Source organism: Acanthopagrus latus, chromosome 10 (genome assembly GCF_904848185.1).
Source record: "Acanthopagrus latus isolate v.2019 chromosome 10, fAcaLat1.1, whole genome shotgun sequence".
Taxonomy (NCBI): domain Eukaryota; kingdom Metazoa; phylum Chordata; class Actinopteri; order Spariformes; family Sparidae; genus Acanthopagrus; species Acanthopagrus latus.
In genome coordinates, this window is record NC_051048.1 from 13,700,227 (window position 1) to 13,714,340 (window position 14,114).

Sequence of the window (14,114 nt, forward strand, 5' to 3'; positions counted from 1 at the left end):
CCATAGAACCTAAGACCTCTCCCCCATTGTAAAAAATCACCTATATCTGCCCTCTTGCACTGATTAGACTTTTCGGGCTTGGTTTGAAAAAGGGATAACAAAATTCAAGGACCTTTATAACAATATGACTTTTATGTCCTTTTCTGAGCTCTTGAATAAATTTGATTTGCCCAATGTTTCTTTTTTTCCAGATAAGGCATTTTGTTCAAAATCAGAACCCCAAATTCCCGAGTCGACCCCCGGAAACTCTGGTTGACTCGTTATTGTCTCTTGTCCTGGAACAAAAGCGGCTAATTTCTAGCATTTACAGCCTTATCAATTCAACTACTGACATCCCAGCGTCCAGTCCAAAGGACTCTTGGGAGCAAGAACTTGGAACCACTCTTCCCGATGATTACTGGAAACAAGTCTTACGGTTAGTTCATTTCTTTTCAATCTGTGCGAGACATGGCCTCTTACAGTGTAAAGTGGTACACAAAGTTCATTACACTAATGTGAGGCTGTCTCGGATTTACCCCAATGTAACCGACTCCTGTAATAGGTGCAAACAATCCCCAGCTGACCATTCCCATATGTTCTGGTTCTGTCCCAGGCTTGCCATATTCTGGTCGGAAATCTTCAAAACCCTTAGCACAGCTTATAACACTACTATCTCTCCTGAACCTCTCCTGTCTTTGTTTGGTGCCCCTTTGCAGCCTCTTGCTCCCGGGGTCATGCGGACCGTTGTTGCCTTCACCACCCTGTTGGCCAGGTGTCTTATACTCCTCAACTGGAAACTCCCCCGACCTCCATCTTATAGCAGTTGGGTGAAAGAGGTGTTACTGACCACTAGACTTGAAAAGCTCAGGTTCTACCTCAAAGGTTTCTTAAATTCATTTGAAACAACATGGAGACCTCTCTTAAATTATATTGAATCTTTAGTATCTCTGCCTGACAGTGACGTCTGAGGCCCCCCCCCTTTTTTGTATTTTTCATTTATTTATTCATTTTATTTTATTTTTTTTCAACACTTTTCTTTCATTCATTTATGTATTTATTTCAGTATCTTCCTTATTTATGTACCTGTTTTGTTTTATGCACATCATACTATTTATATGTCAATATTGGATTACTTTGAGAATTGCTTTCTCCCGGGTATGGTGGGATTGTGGGAGGGATAAAAAGATGGAAAAATGGAGGCCCTCTCTGTTATATTGTACTGACATGCTGTTGTCTGTGAAATGGCTCCCAATAAAGAAAGTCAATTTAAAAAAAAAGTGTGTTCACAATGTGAACACTGGGCTTAGCGGCAGGTGTGTGTGTGCGCGTATGTGTGCTTGTTCATGTTCATGTAATGGTGGTGTCTGTCGAACACTTAAATGCAGCGTTTCATGCTGTATTTCTTTTATTCAAAAGGGTTAGTTCCCATATTTTTATTATTGATAACTGATTTGTTACAGTCTAAAAATTCATTGTGTTTAAAATGTTTAAGATGAGACTTTAATTGAACATGTGAAATCCCAGAGAAATAGGGAGTGTTATGGCCCCAGTGCTGTGGGTGTATTTTGTGTTGTTTTTCTTTCATTCAGGTGACACCCGCATCCTCGTCCTCCTCGTCAGTGTGTGGATCGCACACCTGAGGCTACTTGCTACTTAAGTCAGGTGGTATAAAGGTGCTGCAGATCCGGTGGGCTGCGCCCGGTCGTAATATGCAGGAGCCAGAGCTACAGAGCCACAGCGTGTAGCGTGTTTGGTGTAGTGTTTTCTCTCGACTATAGCCATGTGGGCTAATAAGTGTTTTTATTTGTGGGCAATAAAGCCGTTTAGTTAATTTTGCTACAGTTCTCCTTTACACCCGCTTTATCATTTTACTACGTTACTCCCTTCATCCCCTAACCATCTGGGGATGTAACATATTTGGGGGCTCGTCCAGGATTGTTAAGGATCCGGAGAAAACTCCACAAAAGTTTTTCCGTCTGCTAGTGGCTGTGGTAACGAGTGTCGGTAGTCTGATGTGCCGTTGTTTGCCGATGCAACTGTGTGGGTAACTGCTCCTCAGGTAAGACTAGGGGAGTGTCCAGCTGGGTTTAATCAGCCTTTCCATCGGACACTCTTTTGTTATTTTGCTTTTTTTTTAATTTTCGGGGATAACAATCTCTGTCGGCGGCAGGCATTTCATGGCTTCGGCCACTGATAGTAGCCTTTCAAGTTGCCTCAAGCCCGGCACGCACCAGAAGATGAACTGGTAAAGTTTTATCATGGGTAGGATCTGAGGAGTTTTGTTCCCGCATAGCTGGTCGGGTAATAATTGTGTGCTGTTGGATGTCAGTGTTACCGTGTTCGCTGATGTTAGATGAAGTGTGGAATTAGGGATCAGTTGTGATTTGTTTGACCTGAGTGGTGTGCAGCTTTAAACTAGTCGGTGGCTAGGTGTGTGATTTTCTTTATCTGCTGTTTTTGAGTATGACAACTTTTGTGTTAAATGAGTTTGTGGCTAATCCTAGTGTGGAGCAACTGTGTAAAAAGTGCGATTTATATGAAATTGCTAGGAATTATGAATTACCTGTTTCAACTGCGTGGGTGAAGGGAGAGTGTAAAGCAGCTATTCTTACCGGCTTAGTTGATCAGGGTGTGTCGGTGGTACCTGGGTCGGATTCTCCTGGCTTGGTGGCTGCCAGAGAGGACCCATCCCTGGGTTGCAAGAGCTCCTGGCCGCCGGCCGCTTCGCTCCTCAGGAGGGGGAGGCGGCGTTGTCAAGGCCAGTTGATCTTACTCCTGATGTGGGGAGAGTTGGGCTGGAGATGAAGCTGTTCACATTGCCTCGATTTGAACCACTCCCGGTTGAGTCGTCTCCCGGTTCAAAAGTAAACGCTAAGGATGTGTGGGCCATTTTACTTCAGTGTAACTTAACCGGCAAAGCTCAGGAGGCTTGTTCGTCTCTGTCTGTGGAGGACGGTCTCAGCTACGATAAATTGAAAAGTGCGATTCTGCGTGTTTGAGTTCGTGCCTGAGGCTTATCGGCAGAGGTTTCGAAACCTCAGAAAAACATCAAGCCAAACACGCTGACTTTGCCAGGAAGAAAGTGCTTCTTTTTGACCGCTGGTGTTCTGCATGTAAGGCTGCCGATCTAAAATCGGTGCGCAAGCTAATGCTCCTTGAGGAGTTTTAAGAACTGTTTGCCAGACCGTATTGTCATTTATTTAAATGAGCAAAGGGTAACCACTCTGCAGCAGGCCGCATATCTGGCTGATGAGTTTGCCCTCACACATAAACCGGTGTTCGTGAAATGTGAACCATCTAGTCATGATGAGCTAAAAACCCTCAACTGACGTGCCAGTGACCCAGGCTCCGGTGCTGCAGTTAGCTGGTAGTACAGAGAAGCTGTGTTTCTTTTGCCATAAGCGTGGTCATGTAGTGGCTAATTGTGAGTCCCTGAAGCGAAAGCAGCAGGCATCAGTTTTGAGTAAGCCCAAAGGTGTCGGGCTCATTAAGATTGTGTCACTGGTGGGCTGATAAGTGTTTCAAGCCATTCATTTTTCAAGCTTATGTTTCCCTCACAGGAAGAGCCGAGGACCAGCGCCCTGTCGCCGTGCTGCGAGACACGACTTGTTCATAGTACTCATCCTCTCAAAGGTATTACCTTTGAATGCAGTGTCAGCGTGTAACATGAGTGCGGTAGTGAGAGGCATTGAGATGAGGTCGATGCCCTCACCCCTCCATAGCCTCCACATTGAGTGGGCTAGTGACTGGTTTCTTTCCAGTAGCGGTGTGTGCTAGTTTCCCCATGGACGGTGTACACTTTATCATGGGAAATAACGTAGCAGGTAGCAAGGTCTTTCCTGTGCCGGAGGTTGAAAGTCCTATCCTTCGTGCTCACTGATTGTCGTGCTAAACATCCAGGAGCGAAGGTAGCTAAAGCACTGACTCGAGCACTGTCTCCTCGGTGGACCCACACTACACCTACTAACTGGTTTCCCACCCCAGCTGAGGGTAGGTAGCCCCCTGCTGGTGGTGCAGTGGTCTGTCAGTTCCAGGAGCCCAACATCATGCTACCTTCATCTTTGGAAAAACGTACCTTAGTGAAGAAAACTGTTAGTGGTGGTAAGAGGTACAAACGTTGTGTTAACCAGGGGTGTGCCCAGGTGGGTTTCACAGCCGGGTGGTGTGTCTGGGGTAACTTGAGTGTTTTGTGTGTCACCAGTGAATATGACCTGTGTCAGAGGTCTGTACTGTGTCTGTCTGTGGGTGAATAACATGTGGTGGAGGTGTACATTGTTTTGTAGGGTGTGTGTATGGACAAACTTGGTTTGTTCTTACGGGAGGGTGTGTTACGGCCCCAGTGCTGTGGGTATATTTTGTGTTGTTTTCTTTCATTCAGGTGACACCCGCATCCTCCTCCTCCTCGTCAGTGTGTGGATCACACACCTGAGGCTACTTGCCACTTAGGCCATGTGGTATAAAGGTGCTGCAGCTGCCAGTGGGCTGTTTCCGGCCGTGATATGCAAGAGCCAGAGAGACTGAGCTACAGTGTGTAGCGTGTTTGGTGTAGTGTTTTCTCATGACTATAGCCGTGTGGGCTAATAAGTGTTTTGTTTTGTTTTTTTCTTTTTGGTTTTTTGTGGGCAATAAAGCCGTTTTGGGTTAATTTTGCTACAGTTTTCCTTTCTCTCCTTTACACCCATTTTATCATTTTACTATGTTACTCCCTTCATCCCCTAACCATCCAGGGACGTATAAAAGGGAGTAAAAATGTATTAGTAAAACAGATGTGTTTGTGAAAAATTGCACTTCAGATTAAATCTCTGTATGAGCTGTGCTCCCTTTCTTCATTGCTCCACAGCTCATTTGCTGCTGACCCAGGTTCCCCTAGGCCTGAGGCCAGTAACATATACAGCACTTTTCATATATAAAGTGCAACTCAATGTGCCTTACAATAAAAGACCACAGAAATGAGAAGATGCAAAAATGCAAACTGCTGCAACTTGGCAGTGTTTCTTCAGTGATAAGAGACTTAAGTTCTATTATTGAGTCTCAAAGTTTAAAACTGAGTCCAATATTACTAATATATCAATCTATAATTTTGAGCCTCAGCGAGGGCTGCCCGATGAATCGAATTTCCATCGTCATTGCGATGTGTACATATGCAATAAACACATTGCAAAAGACTGCCTGACACACGAATAAGAAAAATCATTTGGTTTCCATGCGCCATGCATGCACATTGAGCATGCCAACATTTAGCCTATCAGACAGAGCTGGATGCAAGGGCCAATCAGATGAAGCCCCAGCTAGCCGTTAGCTTCCCTGACAAAATTAATGGCATCAGTTTGGTGGTTATGATGGTTGAGGGAGGGAGGGAGGAGAGAAAGGCATTGATTCATGGCCCATGAAAATGTGGTTGAAAAGAAAAAGCACTGAGTGTGTGCTGATTGTGTGAGTATTGAGGTTTCTGGACGGCAACACATTCTGGCCTTTAATTCAACTTAGTTTAAATATAACCTGTTCCTCCTCCTTGTGTGAGTTAGGGAATGCAGACAATACAGGGCTCACAGCTCCAAGGGACCTTGGAGCCAGCATTCAGCTGTGTGTGGGTCAAAGGTTAGCAGGGGACAAGGCCACTTTAAGGACTAAAATGGAGCCTGACTCCTGTGTCAGATGGAGGATGATATCTAAACACATACATCTCCAGAAAAGGATAGAGGGCTCATTTAGGTAATTTAGGTGTACAAGACCGAAGGAGTGACAGCAACAGATTTAGTCATTTATGGGAGATAGACCACCTCCTTTTCTAGTCAATTGGATAGATGGACCTTCAACCCACCACAGTGACCAATCAGGAGTAGGCAGGTACTGCCCAAGGGACTTGAAGGCGTAGGAGTTCTGATAGGGCAGAGGGCAAAAACGTTTGGCATTACTTTGCCCTAGATTGGAGAACATCAGATGTGGGGCCACACTCTGCTCGGCTAACCGAAGTTTGTTTAAATAAAGACTGCTCTATCATTCTACCCAGCCTTGCCTCTGCAGAATTCTTTTATCAACATACTACACACCGACACCTTTGAGGAAGACAGCCCAGAAACTACAGTATGTATGTACGTATGTATGTATGTATCCAGGAAATAGTGTGCACTAGGGGTGGAACGGAATCCGTCCCGTTCGGTACGCTTGTCATGGTTCGGGGCGCATGTTTACCGATCAGTTCAAAGGCACGCACAACTACTTTTTCTCATTTACTAACGAGGCGAAGCGTGTACACTCCAGAGCAGCAGGTGGCGGTACAGAAGTGGATGCCAACGGCCAGTAAACAAGAAGAAGACGCGAAGCGGTGTAGCAGATGGTAATAAAGTATCTTTGGGTGAGCTGTGGAGACGTTTGTGGGCATGGCGAATGGAAAAGAGTCGGAGCTAGAAGATGCGCCAGCAGCACTATATAGGTCTGCTGTATTGGACCACTTTGCATGTAGAGTGACCTACGATGACGGCGGTATGAAAGTTGTTGACAAAAGTGCGACAGTGCGCAAGCATTGTGCCACACGTGTTGTTTATGCCAACAGTAACACAACATGTCAGCTCATCTGTGAAGACATCATCCCAGTGAGACAACTGGCAGCGCAAGGAGGAAAGAGAGAGAATAGACAGGACAACTTCTGCTCCCCGCAGCTTTCAAACAGCCTTACAGTGACGAGTCAGACCGGCCAACATACATAACGAAATGAATGGGGTAAGTGGGGTGTTTCGGATTAACGCGGGGCTGTGTTAACTGGCGACCGTCAGCCGAATGCGTCTGTGGTCACCGTAGTTACAACAGATGTTGAAAACGGGAAGAGAAGACGTAGCTGTCCTCAGATCTGCCTCTTTGTTCAGGTTTTCTCTGGTCAAAAGATACCTGGTACGTGTTCGGGCTGCTGTTTGATTAAACGTGTCTGACCCTCAGTCGCTGTATCACAGTTGCTGGTTGTTACGGAGGACGTTGTAAACAGGAAAATGGAGCGTTGCTCTTCCTGTGAATGTGTCTATCTCTAATAAACCTTTATTAAAAACACGTACTCGTGACTTGCATCACACAGGGGAACTATAACCCTTAAAAAAAACAAACAAACAAACAAAAAAAAACAATTACGGGACTTGAACTCACATTCACTGAGGGAAAAAAAAGACAAGAGCGGCAGCCAAACCACTCTACCAGTCAAATCATGAAGGTGACTCTCGATATGACCTATTTCTCTCTTCACAGCGGACACACAGACACCTCTGGGTCGCAGAAGAAGGCCAGATCAACTTGTGACCGCAGTGTCTGTTCATCGTGTCTGTAGGGTGATGATTTATAACACAAATAAGATTCTATAAAAGAATAAGGTCTTTCTTGGTAAAAACCTTCTATAATGAAGTAAAATGAAATAGAATGCTTGAATGATGGAAAATAACTGAGTCTATATTTTGAGCAGATAAAAAGGAGGACAATTTTCATAAAATTTTGCATTGTCCAGTTGTTGCATCTTTTGGGCAGCAAGTGTTATTCCTACACATTTAAAGTGGCCTATAACATAATCTTACAGATACATACATTGATCATGTTTTTGGTGTATAGACACTGTGGTCACAAGCTGTCCTGCCACCTTCTGTGTCCAAAAGGTGTCTGTGCTTATGCTTAAAGGTTATGCTGTAAGTAAAATTGTAGTTAGTCTGGTGTAGTGGGTTAGTTGTAATGCTTTTTTTCCCCCTCACTGAGTCTAAGTTCGAGTCCCATGTTTTATTTATTTATTTGTTTGTTTCGTTTAAAAGGGTTCCATTGTTCTTCTGTGTGAGGAATATTTACTCAAATAGACAGCAAAGACGAGTAAGTGCATTTCATAAAGGTTATGCTTATTTGTGTTATAAATCATCACCGTACAGACACGGTGAACAGACACTGCGGTCACAAGTTGATGTGGCCTTCTTCTGCGATTTGATTGGCAGAGTGGTTTGGCTGCCGCGCTTGTGTTTTTGCCCCTCAGTGAATGTGAGTTCAAGTCCCGTAATTCTTTTTTTTTTTTTTTTCTCTCTCTTTTTTAAACTTTTATTTTATTTACAAGGTTTATAGTTCCCTTGTGTGATGCATGTTTACAGGGAGAAGTCACGAGTACGTGTTTTTAATAAAGGTTTATTGGAGATAGACACATTCACAGGAAGAGCAACGCTCCATTTTCCTGTTTACAACGTCCTTCGTAACAACCAGCAACTTTGAAACAGCGACTGAGGGTCAGACCCGTTTTATCAAACAGCAGCCCGAACACGTATCAGGTAAGTTTTGACCAGAGAAAACCTGAACAAAGAGGCAGATCTGAGGACAGCTACGTCTTCTCTTCCCGTTTTCAACATCTGTTGTAGCTACGGTGACCACAGACGCATTCGGCTGACGGTCGCCAGTTAACACAGCCCCGCGTTAATCCGAAACAGGTGTAAAATATGCGGCCTTTTGCCGTGGTGGAGGGTGTGGGATTTTTTTTGTATGATTAAAACACTCGAGCCACGATATAAAATAAAACCACCTCCCACAAACACTTAAGCAACACGGTAATTCCCGCACTTTATGAAGAGACCCGACGAGGAGTTGTTAAAGAGCTGTCTGACATAGCCTATGTAGTGCTTACTAGTGATGGATGGACCTCTAGGGCTACTGAAAGTTTCCTGACTGTGACTCCCCATCACATTACATTAGTGACAGCGAATAACTATTTGTTCTTAGCATTTGTTAAAGACAACTTTCTCTGCCAAATAAATGAAAAGCATGTTGGAGCTAGCAATATAGCCTCTCTTGCAGTGCCATAATCTACCTACATTTAACCCATGACTGGTCACAATGATGCATCAAATGTCTGACTGCCTCATTCTTTAAGTTTTAACCTGACAATACAAGACAACATTGATTTTCCTAATGATCAGCGTATACCGAACTGAACCGAAAACCGTGACCACAAAACCGTGATATGAACTGATCCATGGATTTTGTGAACCGTTCCACCCCTGGTGTGCACCCTTGATCATGCTAATAAACAGTTAAGGGAATGAATTAAGGGATGTTTTTAATTCCGACGTGAACGGGTCAGAGAGCTGTGTCGTCAGGAGGGTGTGTGTGCTGCTTGCAGCCAGCGACACCACGGAGCAATATGCATTGTGTGTGAATATGCACTCCCCACAATTAGTGACGGAGCAGCTATTACGGACTTATTTTGGATTCAGGAGAGATGACATGTTACAAAAAGGCTGAACAGTACTGTTCACTAGCTGCCTGTTTTCCTTCTTGTTCAGCAACCTAATTCTGTCAGGCAGAGACATGTTTACTCTCACAGAGCAGTGTCATAACTAGTGGGTACAACATGCATTTGTATTGTGTTTTACAGAAGCCAGCAGAGCCGACAACCTTGCCTGACAGTGCATTCATAGACGCTCCTCCAGCTGCTGTGGAAGGCGTGTCCTCGTGGCCAGAGCCCTGTGACACGGTGGGTCATGATTCAAGGTCTCAGTCGCTACATGTGATTCCAGTCTTTTTTGTTAGATTTAAGACAGGGCACACTTCGAAATCACAAAAACTTTTGCAGACCCTGTGTTAAGTGGGTTATATGGGTGGGCCTCAGTCATTTTCAGAACATGTTAATTTTGGTGATTTCATGAAGGCAAAGCTTAAGAGCCTCAGTCTGTGATTTCCTCACCAAGCCTGTGATACCACGGCAAGACCAGAACATAGGTTTAGAAGGATAACGCCTAAACAACACACAGTAAGGTAGTTCCTGCACTGTGGTAGTTGATTAGGAATCACAATATGCTCTTCACCTGTTCTGACAGATCACAGATCGTGACTTGGCTTAAGAAGAACTTTCAGTCGTGATTTTCTCTTTATTTGTTTTTTACCCCCTGCAGAAAAGCATGGACAACAATGCTGCAGAGCAGACTTGGACAAAATGGAAGACATCAGGAGAGCACTGGCAGCGGACCATTAAAAAGACGAGTTGGAGTCGGACGGCGAAGTGGATCAGTTTGGTGACGAATCAGAATAGGATTCCTCCAGCCTAGACATGGGAAACAAATATATAGCACCTAAACGGGAATGTTAGGACAGCACAGATGATTCGAATGGACGTGAAGAATTCTTCAATGACACCATTCATGTGTATCCAAACAGAAGGCCAAAGAAAAGAGGACCACTAACTAGCTAGCTGCTGCAAAGATGCAAAGCTGTCGAGAACCATGGCATCATCTCTGTTGCATATATGCGCTCTCAGAGCTGGATGACCAGATCATTCACTTTCCACTGATGGGCCAGCATTTGTGGGCTTGGCTCCTAATGGGAGTGCTTGGAGACATTAGGCACTGTAGAAACCTCATACATGCACCGCAAGCTGTCATGTGCTCTTTTTTGACTGACCAACTCACACCACATTATTAAACAACTTAAACCAACTCTGTAGTAAAGAAAATAACTCTGTTTGTTTCACTGCTGTGTCTGCACAGAGGTAACGGTGCAGCAGAGGCTGCTCTCCACTGGTGGAGACTAGGGCTGCACGATATGAGGAAGGCTTGTTATGTGCAATAACACTGTTCAAAATCGCCATGATGATGAGACTTGCGATAAATAAACAAATATTAAGGGCTGTCAGCCCATGTGCCCTGGATATATATATATATATATATATATATATATATATATATATATATATATATATATATATATATATATATATATATATATATATATATATATATATATATATATATATATATATATATATACCTAGATGAGTTTTGTGCTATAGCATTTCATTTCCTAAACAGAAATGAAATGCACCAGTATACTCAGAACACCCCCTTGGGTGAGTATAGTTTTTGGATTTGGAAGACAGTTAAATCTTAAGCCAATCTTAATATGTATGAATTCCTGAATTGGCTATAATTCCCCTTTTGCTATAATGCAACATGCAAGACATTGTACTGATCAAATACAAAACTGTTTTTGCTTCCATTTGAAGTCAGTTAAAGTAATCTGAGAAAAATATGAAGTAATCTGAGAAAAATATAAAGACATTCTAGCAATGTATTCTATTTGAGCTCTTATTGGTTCATTGATACTGTAAACTACACTATAGGATATCACTGTTGAAATAGTGAATTACTTTTTAAACAGTAAAAGGTAATTTTATACTGGTTATTATACATCTTGAAATCTCAAAATGGCAACTGCAGTGAATGGATTGAACAATACTGTAAAATCTCAACAGAAAAATTTATATATTTAAAAGTAGATTAAAGTAAAAGTAGACGTGACATAGACCTTCTGGTTTTTGTACATTCAAAACCCATTACAGTAATGGGAAAAGTCATTAAAGACATTTGATAGTTGCTTTTAATTACTGTCGAATAACGTTTATAAAGAGTAACCTCCATACATTAATGGGGAAAACATGTATATAGGGAAGTTGTTTATAATAACTGTCAAATAATGTTTATAAAAGGTAAACCATATATATTAATAGGAAAAGCATGTAAATATATTTTATAGTTGCCTGTAATTACTGTCAATTCTTGTTTAAATGAAGTAAACCCCAGACATTACTGGGAAAAGCCTCCAAATATATTGAGTAGTTGCTTTAACTTTAAATTACTGTCGGATAATGTTTCCATAAGGTAAATCTTATAAAGTAATAGTAAAAGCCAGTAAATACATTGGAAAGTTGCTTGTAATTACTGCCAAATAATGTTTACATTCAGCAAACCATATGAACTTATGGCAAAAACCTTTCAATATATAGGATTGTTGCTTAGAATTACTGACGAGTAAAGTTTTTATAAAGTAAACTATACAACTTAACAACGAATGGCTGTAAATGTATTGGATATTTGCTTGCTATTACAGTCAAATTATGTTTATATAAAGTTAACCCAATACATTAATAAGAAAAGCCTGTTAATACATTTGATAGTTACTTGTAATTACGGTCAGATAATGTTTATATAATGTAAACCTTATACATTCACAATGAAAGCCTGTAAATACATTGGATAGTTGCTTGTAATTACTGTCAAATAATCTTGACATAAAGTTGACCTTGTACAATAATTGAAAAAGTCTGTAAATAGATTGGGGAGTTGCTTTAAATTACTGTAGAATAATATTTATACATAGTAAACCTCCTACAATATTGGGAAAAGTCTGTAAATATATTGGAGAGTTGCATGTAATTATGGTAAATATTATATTTTAAAGGAAAACTCATACATTAAAAGGAAAAGTCTACATTCTACATACTAGAAATTATTTTTTTTATTTTACAACAGTTGCACTGTAAAAATCACAGAAAATGTCTACAGTAAATGTCTGCATTTAAAAAAAAATCTCTGTAGAAAAAATAAAAGTTTTTTCTACTCTAATTTAACAGTAAGTGTTTGGCAACTTTTGCTGCCAGATTTTTACCGTTTTTTTTACTTTTTTTTTTTTTTTTTTTTTTTTTTTTACAGTGTACATCTGTAGCTACAGCTTCTCTGGGGCAGACTGACAGAAGCATGCCTGCCAATGTGTGCTAAACGGCCCCTCCAACCACCACCATGATCATTTCATACACATTCACATAAGGCAAGGTCAGTAAGGTGTCTCGCCCAAAGGACACTATGACAGCAAGTATCCAAATTACAACTGTGATATTTGAAAACACTGTTAAAAATATCTTTGCTCAGTTTAACAGCGCTTGTGAAAAAGAAAAATGAGAAATTTTCACAGGCAGGCTTTCATCCTCAACTGTAGCTGTTTTATTGTCGCTGTCTCATATGAAACTCTACCACAATTTCTTCAATCCACAAAAACTAGTCAAGTGCACTGATATATTTTTTTTTTTTTTTTAGATATTTTTTTGGCCTTTCTGGCTTTATTTCGATAGTACAGGTGAAGAGATAGACAGGAAACAGGGTAAGAGAGGGGGAGTGACACGCAGCAAAGGGACCCAGGCCGGGAGTCGAACCCGGGTCCGCTGCAGAGCCTCGGCACATGGGTCGTGCGCGCTACCGCTACCGACTGAGCTATGCGGCGCCCCAAGTGCACTGATATTTTAATTTATTTGTGTATGTGGGAGGGACACTATGTACAATACATAGAATATGTGCTGTAGCTCAAGAGGATCATTTACTGTGAGCCCCTCATGAACAGCCGGGTTCGGTACTGGAGTTCAAATGACAGACAGACAGACACAGACAAACAGATACAGATACACACAGACAGACAGGCAAATCCACATACAGACAGATACATAGATACATGGATGGATAGATGGATAGACAGACAGATGGATAGAAATTACCTAAACAGTTCTCTTTTTCATGTAGGTCGCTGCCCAACAATGCAGAGGCCTTGGACCAAAGAAGAAGGGAAAAATGACTGCACTGCCTGCATCAATGCAAATCTGGAAGCATTAAAAGAGTGTGACTGGAGAGCAGTTAAATTCCATGTAAAGAACAAGATCACAGCTCTCAAGAGAAAAGCCTTTAGCCATTGACCCTGTCTGGGGAGCTTCTGTGGTATTAACTTTTTATTTTTAGTCATCTGTGGCAGACAGTGTTGGGGCTTGTTACTCATAAAAGTAATATATTACACAGTACACATTACTCTCAAAAATTACAAAAAAATTACATTGCATGAATACTCCATAAAAAGTAGTAAAGTAAAAATAGAAAGTAATTAGTTACAATACTAGTTAGATTCTTGTTCAAGCTTGCTTGGCGTTTCCTTCATGTTGCTCCAAGGTTCCTTAGCAACAAGCTTTGTGTGTGCATGCTGTCTCTTATGTTCCTTACTTTCAACAAATTCAAGTAATGTTTGTATCTCCAACCCTTAAAAGTGGCTTTACGCAACGGGGGGTCTTCAGGCAACTTGCATGCAGCTGCATGTTCTGCTCATGTTGTTGATGCTGCCATTGTTATCCCATCTCCCCTTGTGGTGTCAACTAACCAATCTGTGATGGTGAAAGATACCTAGTGCCAAATCCCAACCCATCACTGTCCTGTTATTGACGGCCCCGGCCCCGGCCTCCCCCAGCCCTTGTGTGCGATGCCTGCCACTATGCTGTTAAAATTGATTAACCTAGCAATGTAGGCAACGAGCTTGGCGAACTGTAA

The 14,114-nt window shown here is 41.9% G+C and overlaps 1 protein-coding gene across 11 annotated transcripts in view; it reads left to right on the forward strand.

Moving 5' to 3' along the window:
* The window catches only part of LOC119027657, a 57,869-nt gene extending 47,454 nt beyond the window's left edge, over window positions 1-10,415 (forward strand). For 4 of the 11 annotated variants that reach the window (XM_037113040.1, XM_037113045.1, XM_037113047.1 and 1 more), the window contains 2 exons: window positions 9,359-9,457; window positions 9,876-10,415. The gene's annotated coding sequence lies outside the window, so the exon portion shown is untranslated. Of the gene's footprint in view, window positions 1-191; window positions 5,967-9,358; window positions 9,458-9,875 lie in introns of those variants that run through there. The other 7 variants (XM_037113041.1, XM_037113043.1, XM_037113046.1 and 4 more) reach the window with 4 other exon arrangements.
* The last annotated feature ends 3,699 nt before the right edge of the window (window positions 10,416-14,114 follow it).